The following is a 13,804-nucleotide window of genomic DNA, read 5'->3' on the forward strand; positions in this document are numbered from 1 at the left end:
TTAATCTTTCACCTTCACTGGGTAATGAGATGAAATAGAACATTAAAACCAACAAACAGCCTTTGGTGTTTACAACAAATGTTTGAAAGCACAAGTGAGCCAGAGGTGCTCCAGGGAACATCTGGATTTCTGGAAATTGTGTGATTACACAGATGTGTTAGATTCATCAAGCTACATAAACATCCTGTGTTATGGAGGGGAAAATAACCCCCCAAAAGAGTTTGCTACAAATTATAATTCAAAGAAAGAACACAAAACGATAGTAAACTTAGTTACTGGCACAAAGGAGAATCTTCAAACTTTGAAGGAAATGGTCATCCTGTAGCCTGTCACTCCAGAATGGAAGGAAATATACCAAGGCTATCATAGACAGCACAATAATTAAACGTCTTAAATCCTAATCTAAAATCTTCTACTTTGTTATATGACTTTGGGCAAATCAGTTTTTTCCTGTTTGTAAAATGAAGGAATATGGGCTAGATCTCAAATAATCCTTCTAGGTCTTACAATCTACCTTTTAAAATTCTATATTTAGTCTTTTAACATTCTACATGCTACATAGTTTCTTGAAATTCTAACATTCTATTTTCTAACATTCATTCTATACTCTGGGTTCTCTTACATATACATCCCTAACATTCTGTGACACTATGATTCATTTCAAGTAAACTTTTATTCTCTGGGAATAAGAAAAAGGATTCTTAAATACTCATTTTCATCCTGTAAGCCTATTCAAGACAGTGGAAGATAATAAGGTCATTGTTAGATGTATACAACAGAGTATACATTTTAAAAATCTTTTCTCTATCCATTATTAAATTTGCTCTTCAAAACAGTAAAATATATACAGGGCATAGATTATTGTCCATAACTATATATACTTCTAAGAATTTTGTTGTTAGGTTTAAATGTGTTTTAAAAACTTATGTTCTGACAAACTAGGTTTCATAACTCTGGTCTCTGTAGTAGTAGCATGTTTATAGTTAAGCAAGTTTGTGATGGTTGCTAAGGGATCATTTGATGTAAATGAGCAATAACAAAGACTCTAGCTTCAAAGAACACAGAACTAAGGTTGAGAAAAGAGATAATTACTCTCATCTGATTGGAGGGTAAAGGCTTCACAGTATTTCACATAGCAACTAAAGAAATACACTACTTACCTACAATCCTTACCTTTTAGTTTTTGACTCTCTTATCAAAAAAAAAAGGTAATTTGACTTTGGTAATATCTTACTTTAAAGGTAGACAGCTTTGTGTGGAAAGTAAAGGGTTCTGCAGTTGTCCACAATTGTTAACTAGCCCCTGGGCTACAAAGAGCTCCAGTACATTTCCTGGACAGAAGTGGAGATATAATCGTTGGAGATCTCTGTCCCTAGGTATTTGTGCAAAAGTGTTGAAAATGGGATGTTGAATATGCAGAAAATGGAGTATGACTAGAGAGTTAATCATGGTGATTGGAAGGATTAAGTCAATACAGAATTTAGTTAGTGTAAGTGAAATGAGAAAATATATAACCTAACTAAAAGTGTGACAAGTGTGACATAGAGTGACTAGGCATGAAAGGAGAATAAGATTGTCTGCATTTGAGGTATTAGTCCCAGTAGTTTATGAGTGAACCTTGACGTGGAGAAAATATAGAGAGAACAGGTACCAGGATGGGGGGGAGTTTAGTCTGTTCCATATGTGCTTTGAGTCTTGAAACAGTAGAATTCTAGATCTAGTATTCTCCTTTGCAACACTATCAACATTTAGGGAATGGTATATAGAGTGTATATAGGATATATAGGAAAGAGGGGAGAGAGAAAGAGAGAGAGGAGACAGAGAGAGAGGGAGAAAGAAAGAAAGGAGAGAGACAGAGACAGAGACAGACAAAAAGGAGGAGAGAGATAGAAGAAGAGGGAGAGGGAGAGAGAAAGAAAGAGAGAGAGAAGAAGAAGAAAAAAGAAGAAGGAGGAGGAAGACAGGGAGAGGGAGAGAGCGGAGAAAGGAGGGGGAAAAGGGAGAGGGAGAGGGAGAGAGACAGAGAGACAAAGAGATAGAGAGAGAGAAGAAGACAGAGAGACACACACACAGAAAGACAGAGACAGAGAGAAGAGACAAAGAGAGGAGAGAGAAGAGACAGAGTGAGAGACAGAGAGACACACAGAGACAGACAGAGAGAGAGAAGACAGAGAGACACACACACAGAAAGACAGAGACAGAGAAGAGACAGACAAAGAGAGGAGAGAGAAGAGACAGAGTAAGAGACAGAGAGACACACAGAGACAGACAGACAGAGAGAGGGAGACAGAAAGAGAGACAGAGAGAGGGTTAATTAGCCTCCAAGAATTAATTAAGCACCTTAGAACGTGAGATGGGAAGGTTGGGAGTAGATTATTAGAAATAGAAAGGAAATGGGTTAAAGGAGAGATAATATTGTAACAGAAGGATTGTCTGGATAGACACCCAAAATCTATTCTATTCTGATATAATAAAGCATTGGAATCTAAGATTATATGGTATTAATTTACTTTTTTAAAAAGTAGAGCAAAACTAATTTTTTAAAATAAAAACTGAATAAGTCTTGTACATTCCAGATAATAACAGTGTGTGTGTGTGTGTGTGTGTGTGTGTGTGTGTGTGAGGGTTGTCATGTTAAGACAATTGAAAAAATAATATGTATGTACCATGGGAAGACTATATTAGGTAGGTACATTTATGTTCTTATTTAAATAATATCATGCTTAATCATAATTAAGACCTCTTGTGATTTATTGCACTAGGACAAATTTTGAGTTTCACAGAACTGATTGGTATAGCAATTCCTAAAATTGCTGTAATTGGTATAGCAGTTCCTATAAAACTAAGAAGATATGGGGGAATGCCCAGCTTTGTGGGCAGTAGACTACACAGGCATCTATGTGTCCCATTTCATGGTGGCAAGACTATTGCATCTCTTGGAGCCCTTTCCTTACTGTCAGTAATTCAGCAAGCATTATTAAGTACTTACTACACTCAATAAAAGCAGATAGGGTATAAAAGTTCTTTCTATCAGGTTGGAGAAATTCCTAAGGGGCAGGTGGTCCAGCCTCTCTCTGTTCTTCAAACAGGTCCCTATCTTCAAGATGGCTAACCATGTAGGGCCCATGACTGCAGCCCAGATTATCCATCTGGGATGGATCCCTTGAGAGGGACACAGAAAAGGGGAATGTGCTCAGTTATTACTGGCTGTGGCATTTAAACCAATTCCAACTACCACAGAGCTCATCATTAGTAGGCTGTGCCATGAGGAATCACCAGACTGAATCCCTGAGAGAAAGTATCCAAAACTTGATGAAAGGTTACTAGCTAAAGGAATTAACTTACCTAGAGCTCATGCCTTTCATTATACTGTAGTGGATTTCCACTCCATGGTAACACAGAGATTGAAATAGAAAGAAATATTTTGTTGAACTCTTAAGGTCAAGTGAAGAGAGAGAGAGAGAGAGAGAGAGAGAGAGAGAGAGAGAGAGAGAGAGAGAAGGGGGGAAGAGAAAGAAGGGGGGAAGAGAGAAAGGGGACAGAGAGACACACACACATAGACACACACACACACACACAGAAAGAGACAGAGAGAGACAGAGAGACAGAGACAGAGAGACAGAGAGACAGAGACAGAGAGACAGAGAGAGGGCTTGAAATTTTTACACCAGTAGCAGGGAAAATTAGCAGCTTCCTGCCTAAAGGTATAACAAGATAGGGGATAGCCAGCTAGAGGGTGAGAAAAATCCCACCCTACAAAGCCAAAAGCTTTAATCTATCAAAGTAATTCAGCTCCTTTCAGGGAAAGAGAACATGAAATTGAATAAAATGACTGGTGGAACAGCACCCAGGCTGATTAGGCTGGAGCCCAGAGCAGCAAAGCATTCAGTACAGTAGGTAAAGAAGCTATTTGAATATTTTAAAGAACACTAACATGAAAAGGGAATAAAAGGTGTCTTGTTTGTTTCTTTAAAGGATGTGCTTTGTTTGTAGTCAGCAGCAGCTTGGAAAAAGATTAGGAAGGGTTCAGACCTTGATGTGGTGGCTTCAGTGAAAGCAAGGATCTGTTAGACTATTGAGTGGCTTCTTTTCTAGGGTATTAGGGACAAAAGATTCTGAAAATGGAGAAGGAGGTAGTGCCCTGATTCATTAGGAATACATTATTGGGGTCTCTGCCTTCAAGTGTGATTTCTCCCAGCTCTACTTTATCACCTGATACACCTGATGGAGCATTTAATTGTTCCCTAATTATTTTATTGCTGTGCGACTTGTCACCCTAACCCAACTCTTTAAAACTAAGAACCCTGCCTTACTCCATATTCTTAATAGACACTGAGCACAGATATGGGTATGTGTCAGAAATATTTGAGGATTTTTTTTGTGTGTGTTTTTATGCTTTATGTATCACATGCATAAATTTGGATTTATCTAACTGAGGCTTTACTTCTTATTCACTGTGTGATCTTGCAAAAGTCACTTCTCCCCTGTCTGGATATTGGTTTTCTTATCTTCAGAATGAAAGTATAGATCCAGATAATCTATACAAACCCCTTCTATATTACGTAGCCTAAGGATCCTTTTAGTTGCTAAATTCCATATTTCTGTGTTAAGCTAAATTCTATATTTCTATGTTAATAATAGCTGATATTTATAGAATCTTACTGTTGACAATGTTTAAAGGGAAGAACTTTATATAGATCACATAATCTGTACCACAATTATGTGAGAAAGATGCTATTATTATACCCATTTTGCAGATGAGGAAACTGAATTTTAGAGAAGTTAAGTAACTTGCCTAGGGCCCATAGTCAATAAGAGGGAGACAAAGTTCAAAACCCAGTCCCTACAGAGTCCTACTCTAGAACTTGTATCTACTACACCCCATACTGCCTCATGATCTCTTTCTTTGTGTGTGTATGTGTGGTATGTGCATATAGCATTGCTTTAATGACAGCATTGGCAGGGGCCAGAGAGATATATTTTCTTGACCTCCAGATTTCAGTGGAATCCATCCTTGGCTAAGCACAGAGAAGGGATACAGATGGTATTATGGGAAGAGGGCTACATTTAGCTCTCACCAAGGCAAACAAAATTTCTGCCCTCTGTGTGGGGCAGGCTTGAGTGACAGAATTGAATTTGTACCGATCTGCAAATATTGTCCTTTTAAATGTTCATTTTCACTAGATATAAATTGGACAGAATTGCCTTTACCTGCCAGGAAAAGCCTGTCTTCTTAGATTGATCCCCTAACAACACTGTCATCTGAAAACAATTAGTTGTTCTGAGAGTGCTTTCTCATCTGGCCTCTGTCGAAGTGGGCCACTACAGGCTTTGCTGAATGCCAATCAGTACCACCCGGCCTTCCGTGCCCTTCCCAATTACCAATTTCTTCATAGCCCTCACACTACCCCTCTAATGGGCCCTTAATTCCCCCTTTTTCTGGAGATTCAGATGGAGTCAGCAGTTCCCTGGCCTATGTCAATTACTCCATTCATTGCTTGAACTTAAAGATTTCATTTTCCTGTTGAATGAAGATTCCCCCCTACTCCTTCCTGACAACAGTACAGAATCACAGAGTCTCAGATGGGAGAGGGACTTTAGAAGGCATCTAACCTAACCTAGAACTGAGCAGGAATCCCAACGCTAACATTTCCGGTGGGGGGCAGGCAGCCCCTGCCTGAAAGCTACTGTGATGGGAAAAGCGTTACTTGACAAGATAAACTATTCCATTTCTGAGTAGTTCTAGTTGCTTGGAACACTTTTCTTCTTTGTATTGAGCTGTAATCTGCCACTTTGGAATTCTTGCTAATTATTCTTGTTCTGCCCACTGTGTCCTAGTATAGTCAGTTGAATCCTTCTTCCACCTGATTTCCTTTAACATACTTGAAGACATAGAGCATTGCCCCATCAACATCTTAATTTTCTCCAGACTGAATATTCTCAATTTCTCCAATAGATCCTTATATGATATATAGTCTTCAGTTTCCTTAGTATCCTGCTTCCCCCTTAGAGATGCATTCCACCTCACCACATACTGAAATTTGTCATCCAAAACTAAACAGAAAATAGTGGATGGGATCTAACCAAAGAAAAGGGACGATAGGAGCATATCATCTTCCTCATTGTGGACACTATATTTGCAGAGAATAGAACAGGAATTAATAAACCTTGGGTTAAAATCCTTCTATAAATGTTTGCTGGATAAGACTTGACGACTTCAGGTCCTTTCCAGTTCTGAGTCTAAGATCCTATGATCTCCCTTGCCTTAGACACTATAGGGCATTGGATTGGAAGCCAAGGGGACCTAATTAAATTTCTACATAGACACTTACTGTGTGACTATGAGCAAAGCACTTAAATTGTGTCATTTTCCTCATCTATAAAATGGGGAGTTTCAACTCAATGGTCAATTATGCTCCTTCTAATTCTAAATCTATGCTTATGGCACTTGAAGATGGTCCAGTGCAGGAGTCTGTTATCATGAGTTGAGAGCCTAGATCTCAAGTTGCTTTACCCTTCTGTGCCCCCCCCCCCAATTTCCTCATAAAATTTATCTAACTTCTTCTTAGTTCTCAATCGGGAAAGGTGTTGTAAGGACTGAAATAGCAGGTGCCAGAGTGCTTTGAAAAGCTTTGAAGCCTTCCACAAATACATATATTATAGTGGATCGGGTATCAGAAGATCTGATTCTGGTCTCATTCTTGCCAGGTAAGCTGGGATGTTCATGAATAATTAGTTCAGCTTGATAAAAAGCATCTGTTTTACTCTTTAATCTGGACTCTGTCACTAACTGCATGGGCTTGATCAAGTGAGAAGATCACCAGCATAGCAGGAAAGGTACGTAGATTCAAGCCTTGACTTTGCTAATATCTGTGTGATTTTGAGCAAATCAGTTCTCCCTTTGATGCCTCAGTCTTCTCCTATATAAAACATGGGAAATCACACTAAATGATTTTTAAATGTCTTCCATTTCTAACATACTATGATGTTTGTTTACTCACTATATCACTTTGTTTTCCATCTGTCAAAAAGAAATAATAGTATCTAACTTCTAAAACTTCTAGGCAATGACATGGACTTTAAGATAAATATTTTTGCCTGCTTATAAGCTCTTTTTGTTTTATTTCTTGGTGACACAATGTGTTCTGCATAGTAGAGATTATTACATAGTTGAGCTCTAGATTAATAATTCTCCAAGCCTTATTCCATAAAACTTTAAGTATTGGGTTGAAAATCAAAAATCATACATTCTGGTTCTAGTTAACCTGCCACTAATTTTCTAGGCAATTTCTCTGAGCCTCAGTTTCCCTTTCTTAAAAAACAGGGACGAATTAGACTAGATCATGCATAGCATCCTTTGAGCTCCAACTCATCCAATAAGGCTAGTTTATGTTCTAATTTTCTGGATTCCTAGAAAGGGAGAGAGTGCTGGGCCTGAAATCAAGAAAAGTTAAATCTGGCCTCAGGTATTTGGATTAGTAGCTGTGTGTGGCTGAATAAGTCAGTCAGCCTTTGTTTGCCAAAGTTTCTTCAACCACAAACCGGTGATAATGATTGCCCTTGCCTCCCAAGGTTGATTTGAAAATCAAATGAGATAATATTTATAAAAAATTTAACACACTGTGTAGTACAGAGTAGTCACTTAATAAACACTTATTTCCTCCCTTCCTTCCTATAAGATTCATTTCTAAAATTGCCCTCTAGCTCTGACATTCTAGACCTTAATAGTATACCTTTTAAGGTACCTTTCAACTCCATAAGCCTAAAAGTGCTAATCATTAACATAGTTTAGCAGTCATTTAACATGTATTATCCAGAAGGTATCCTCATTACCATATCCTCATTACCACAGACATTTAGGTCCTTAAGCATATGGGAGTTTGAGGGACTGAAGGAAGAGAGAAGAGTTTCCTTATACTAGGAAAAAATAAAAAATAAAAAAAAAAAAAAAACTAGATCAAATCCTGGACTGGAGCTTGGCAGAAGAAAGTCTCTTTGCTGCCTGTTTTTTGACTAGCTGCCAGTAATTTTGGTTAAAATTTTTAAGTTCTCTGTCTTCACTATTCCTATCTGGATCCTAGCGTTAGAATCCTGTTTCCCGTCTGCCTATATATAACCCGAATGAATGAAGCCATCTTTTTTTTTTTCAAGGTTTCTAACTTCTTAGGGGAAGTAGGGTTGAAGAAAGTAGTTGTCAAGAGGCAATCAGGCTATTTTTCAAATAGAAACCAAATGTGCTGTAAAGCATTCAACATTTCATGGTCACAGTCAGTGGAGAATTAGTACTGTGGGTCTAGAAAAGGGACCTGCTAGAGCCATGGAACATTGGAGGTGGAGGAGAAACAAATAGTCCCAGATCCCTCTGCAAGGACAATTAACTGTCTCATAGAAAAGTCTGCCATAGGAAATGGAGCTCTCTGCCACGGAGGATTTATGATCTCTGCCTTCTCAATATGCTCAAACCACCTATCCCCAGTAATACCAAGGAATTTTGGCTACTAAGTTGGCGCAGTTCCCAGATCTGACCACTAAGGTCTTTAGTTGATAGCTTTGGAATAGAATATTTTTTAAAATACATAAATAAAAGGAACTAACTCAGTAAGCATAATTGCAACAATTCCGTGTTGCTACCAGAGTCCCAGAGGCTGTATAACTGTACCTGCCCGAGGTTATTAGGTCTTGATTAGACAGATTAAGTTAATCTTTATATCTCTTCAGTCTAGAAAAATGGGAACTGTGAGATAATTTGATGGAAATCTATAAACTATGAAGATAATAGGAAAGAAAATCCTAAACAGATTTGATGAATTTGGACACTAAAACTAATGGATGTTAGAATATTTAGCCAAATTAATCATACATGATCCTTAGTATTCCTTGCATATATTAAATTGCCGTATCATTATAAACAATTTTTTTTTGAAAGGAAGCCTGGGGCTAGTTAGGAAGAGTCTCAAATCAGAAAGATTTGGATTCATGTCCTACCTCTAACTCCTCTTAGTTTTGTGACCCGAGTCATGTCTTCTCAAGGTCCTAGGAAACTCTCTAAAACTATAAGTTATAGAACAGTTTCTTATATACATTCATAGAATATGTTCCTTAACCAATCAATCAATAAATATTTATTAACTGCTTACTTATTCAAATATTATCTCATTTTATCCTTACAACAAGCCATATTATTACCACCAATTGGAGTTCTTCAAATTAGTCCAGTCAAAAATAAATAAATCTGAAAGATACTAACTGCTGGATAATGATGGGTATCAAATTCAGTCATGAATTCAATCAGGTATGTGTATCTGAATCTGCTGGAAATATCATCAAGAGCTCTGTATTTTGTGGCAAAGTCTGAGTTCAAAGCCTGGCTGACACTGATGACTTAGATGTCACTGAGACTCAGTTTATACATCTGGGGCCATATTTTTTAATGTAAAATAAGAAGGCTGGACTGGAAGCTTCCTTCATTGTTTCTTCCAGATCTAAAGGCATGATCCCATATGCCCTGCTACCTCCTAAGCAGGAGCAGCCTTGGTCATGAGGAGCATATAAGGTATTTACAAAACCACATAAGATACATCCGATCATGCAGGGACCAAAGAAGACAAGAAGAGAAACAAAGACATATCCCAGGAACTTCCAGCAACTGGTCCTTCCCACACACAGACATTGGGACCACAGGTATTGGAGCACCGGGGAAGAGAGTGGGGAGGATCCCTGACTCTCACAGCTGGGCTCTTTCAGACCTTTAGGAGATTTATCTGTCTTCCAAGGTTTCATCTTCTCTCATGTGCTGCCACACAGTCAGCACAAGGTTTAGGCCTGTCTGACCAACGTACATTAGGGCTGAAAGCAGGACAAAATTGGCTAAAAATGCCTGCTGCTGCCCAGCTGGATCGGGGGGGAGCCCTCCAGCTCATCTACCCTGCATGGCTTGAGCCAAGCTCGGCCGCCCCCAGGCTTCTAGCTAACATGGAGAAAAGTACATGACAAAAATAATAACACCTTACACAGAGCACTGCAATTCACAGAGCATTTCCTTGTCCATTATCTTATTTGAACCACACAATACTCAGGAGAGATGGGCAGGGCAAGGATTATCACCCACAATTTACCAGAAAGACTGGGGCTCAGACAGGAGAAGTGACCTAAAGGCTTAGATCTGGGATGGACCAGAGATATCCTCTGTATGCAAGGGAAACAGAGACTGAGATAGGTGAAGTGACTTGTCCAAGACTGTCACGAGGAAGCCCCTTGCTTCTGAAACCCACCTTCTCCTCATTAGTCTACAGTGAATGTGTGGGGGAAGGGTAGAGAAGAGGAGTGTGTGGAGAGACAGACAGACAGACACAGAGAGAGACACAGAGAGACACACAGAGACACAGACAGAGCAGCAGAGAGAGAGAGTGACAGAGTGACAGAGAGACACAGAGACACAGAGAGAGATAGATACACAGAGACACAGAGGCAGAGACACAGAGAGGGAGAGAGACAGAGATAAAGACACAAAGAGAGACAGAGTCCAACTGCCTTCCCCAAACGCAATTCACTTTCATTCTAAGGTCACATTCAAAGAAGATCCAATGCAAGTAGCTCAGCCATAGACCAGAAAATAAAATAAAATACAGGCAGATAGAATGAATAGGAAGTTATGGGGCTCAACCAAAAGGAAGGAAGGAAGGAAAAGAGGGAGAAAGGGAGGGAGAGAGGGAGGAAAGAAGGAAGGGAAGGAGAGGACAGAGAGAAGAAGGGAGGGAAGGAGAGAGGGAGGGAGAGAGGAGTGAGAGAAAGAAAGGAAGGGAGGAAAGGAGGAGGAAGGAAGGAAAGGAAAGAGGGAGGAGGGAAGGAAAGAAAGAAGGGAGGGAGGGAAGAAGGGAAAGAGGGAAGAAAGGAGAAAAAGAGAGAGAGAATAAAAAGAAAGAAAGAACCTCTAATTACAAATTCATAAAATTCTAACTAGCCTATTCTAATAAAGTACTACCTACTAACTGAAAGATTTTCCCTCCTTTCCTTACTTCCCCTAGAAAAGCATTAGTTGAATACATTTTAAATCACAGGGTTAAAAAATGTTAGAACAAGAAGGGATTCTTAAACGTGAAACAGAATATCAGAGCTAGGAGGAACCTAAGAATACAGGCAACTTCATGGTTTCTCTCAGTCTCTCTTTCTGTCTCTGTCTCTGTCTCTCTCATTTCCTGTGTCTCTAATTTCTCTGTGTCTCTCTGTCTCTGACTCTCTTCTTTCTCTCCTCTTTCTCTCTCTGTCTCTATCTCTCTGTGTGTCTCATTATGTCTCTCTCTTCTCTGTCTCTTTGTATATCTCTTTTTTGTGTCTGTGGATAGCTCTGTTTCTCTTTTTTCTCTATGTCTTTCTCTCCATCTCTCTCTTTCTGTCTCTCTCTCTCTGTGTCTTTCTCTCAATCTCTGTCTTCCCAACACAGGATCTTACAGTATACTACAGTCTCTTCTTGCACAATCTTTGTGTCCCAATTTCCTTTTGTGACTATGTCTGGTTATAGTGGAATAGTGAGCAGAGCTGGACTTGGACTTTTAGAAGGCCTGAGTTCAAATTTTACCACTGATGCTGAGTAGCTGTACAACCATACTCAAATCATTTCACATCTTCCAGACTCAATTTCTACAATAAAATGAGGTGGTTGTACTCCATGATTTCCAGAGTACCTTCTAGACCTAAATTTATAATTTCTAATCTATAAAAACTGATATAATGTTGCTTTTTGTAGTACTTGCCCCTGGTACTACTATTCTTAGGTATGTCTTAGACATACTATGACACAGAAATAGAATTCCAGAATATGGAATAGAGATATTAGAGGCAGAATAGGCATTAAACACTATCTAATATAATTTATCCGCTTAGAAATAAAGAATTTGAGCTTCAGAAAAGGGAAACACCTCATTCAAGATCCAAAAGCTAATTAGTTCCAGAGTTAGAAGTCGAGATCAAATCTCCTTTGTCCTCAATTCAGTGATCTTTTCACTACATCTTGCTGCCACAGAGTCATTGGAGCCAAAAAAAAATTGTTGTTTTTTTTTTATGTAACAGAAAAAGCTTCAGGAAACCTAAGGTCAAGCTCTGGCTCCAATACTTACTATCTGCATCACTCAGGGGAGGTTATTTTATTCTAAGTTCCAATTTTTTTTCATAAAATGGAGAGGGATGACTTGCATCTTATGGTTTTCAAGGATGCCATGAATCTTAAAATGATATGCAAATATGAAGACTGATTATGATTTGTATTATCCCTAGTACTTTAAAGAGAGCATCTTGCATATGAACTATATTCTCCCAGAAAAAGTATCTTGGGTCCTCTGTCAAAGAAGAAGTCTAGATGTAATATTGGTATGTCTTCATATTCTAGTTCCTACTTGATGTTACTTTCAAGCTACAGGGAAACTTTTCCCTGAAAGTCAGAGGACTATTTTTCTTCACTTGAACCCTACTCCTACAGTTCTGGCTTCAAGTTTCCTCCTTTTCCCCTTACCAAATAAAAGCATTCATTTCTTCAACTACCAACTATTTTAGAATTTACTTGGGACTATCCCTCAAGCAAAATCCAAACTTTTTAAATACCAACTATGAACATATTGACCACATGGCTCCTATTGGGAGAAAAAAGCCATATTTGTCTTCAGCAACCCTTTCAGGGGTCCTCAGACTTTTTAAATAGGGGGCCAGTTCACTGTCCCTCAGACTGTTGGAGGGCCGGACTAAAGTAAAAACAAAAACTTTGTTTTGTGGGCGTTTAAATAAAAAAACTTCATAGCCCTGGGTGAGGTGGATAATTGTCCTCATTGCTGCATCTGGCCCGCGGGCTGTAGTTTGAGGACACCCGCTAGAGTCATAGTCATAGGAGACTCAGGAATCAAATAGTGCAACCTTGTTTAGGAAGAGGATCAGTTTGTCTCTTCTTGAAAGCCTCTAGAAATGGAGCATGATTACCTTCCTTTATGGTACCCACCAATCTAACATGTAAGCTCCTTGAGAGTAGGAATATTCCATGTTTGTTTTATATCCCCAGCACTTAGAATTGTATCTGAAATTATATTTCAGACAGTTAAATACTTGCTAATTAACAAAGAAAAATAGTTAAGCAAATCATCTGATATGTTGACAACAGCATCTGGCTATTTAGTCAATATTCTGGCGTAGTATAATTATTAAAAAGTTTTTACTTACAGCAAACTAAAATCTGTCTTTCTACAGTTTCTGCCCATTGTTTCTATTCTGTCTCTCAACAACAGACCCCAAGGTCAAGAGAAAACATAGCCAATCTTTTTCCCCCATTAGAAAGCCCTTCAAAGTTTTGAATACTGAATTTATCTTGTCTTTTCTTTTCTGTGCTAAACACCACTGCTTTTCTATGCACAGCACCACTTGTGCCTTCTCTTCTCTCTTATACTCTCATGTGCCTAATTTCTACTTCTCTCAACACCCTAGTCACTGTTCTCTGAGCATGCTCCAATTTAATGACTTTCCTAAAAGGTACCATTCAAAAATAAATATCATACGCTTGATGGGATCTAGGATAGAGGGCAGCAATATTACCATCTTCATTTTATACATTCAATTTAAACAATGGATCAAAAGAAGATAAAATTTAATCTGAGTAAATATAAAGTTTTAACTTGAGTTTCAAAAGGACAAGATTGCAAATATAGGGTTGTGTGGATAAATAAAAGTTGCCGTGAAAAAGACTTGGTAGCTTTAGTAGGATACAAATTCCATATGAGTCAAAAGGAGAATATGACAACCAAAAATAAATAAACAGGTAAGTGAATTA

The sequence above is a fragment of the Sarcophilus harrisii genome, chromosome 2, assembly GCF_902635505.1.
Source record: "Sarcophilus harrisii chromosome 2, mSarHar1.11, whole genome shotgun sequence".
Classification (NCBI taxonomy): Eukaryota; Metazoa; Chordata; class Mammalia; order Dasyuromorphia; family Dasyuridae; genus Sarcophilus; species Sarcophilus harrisii.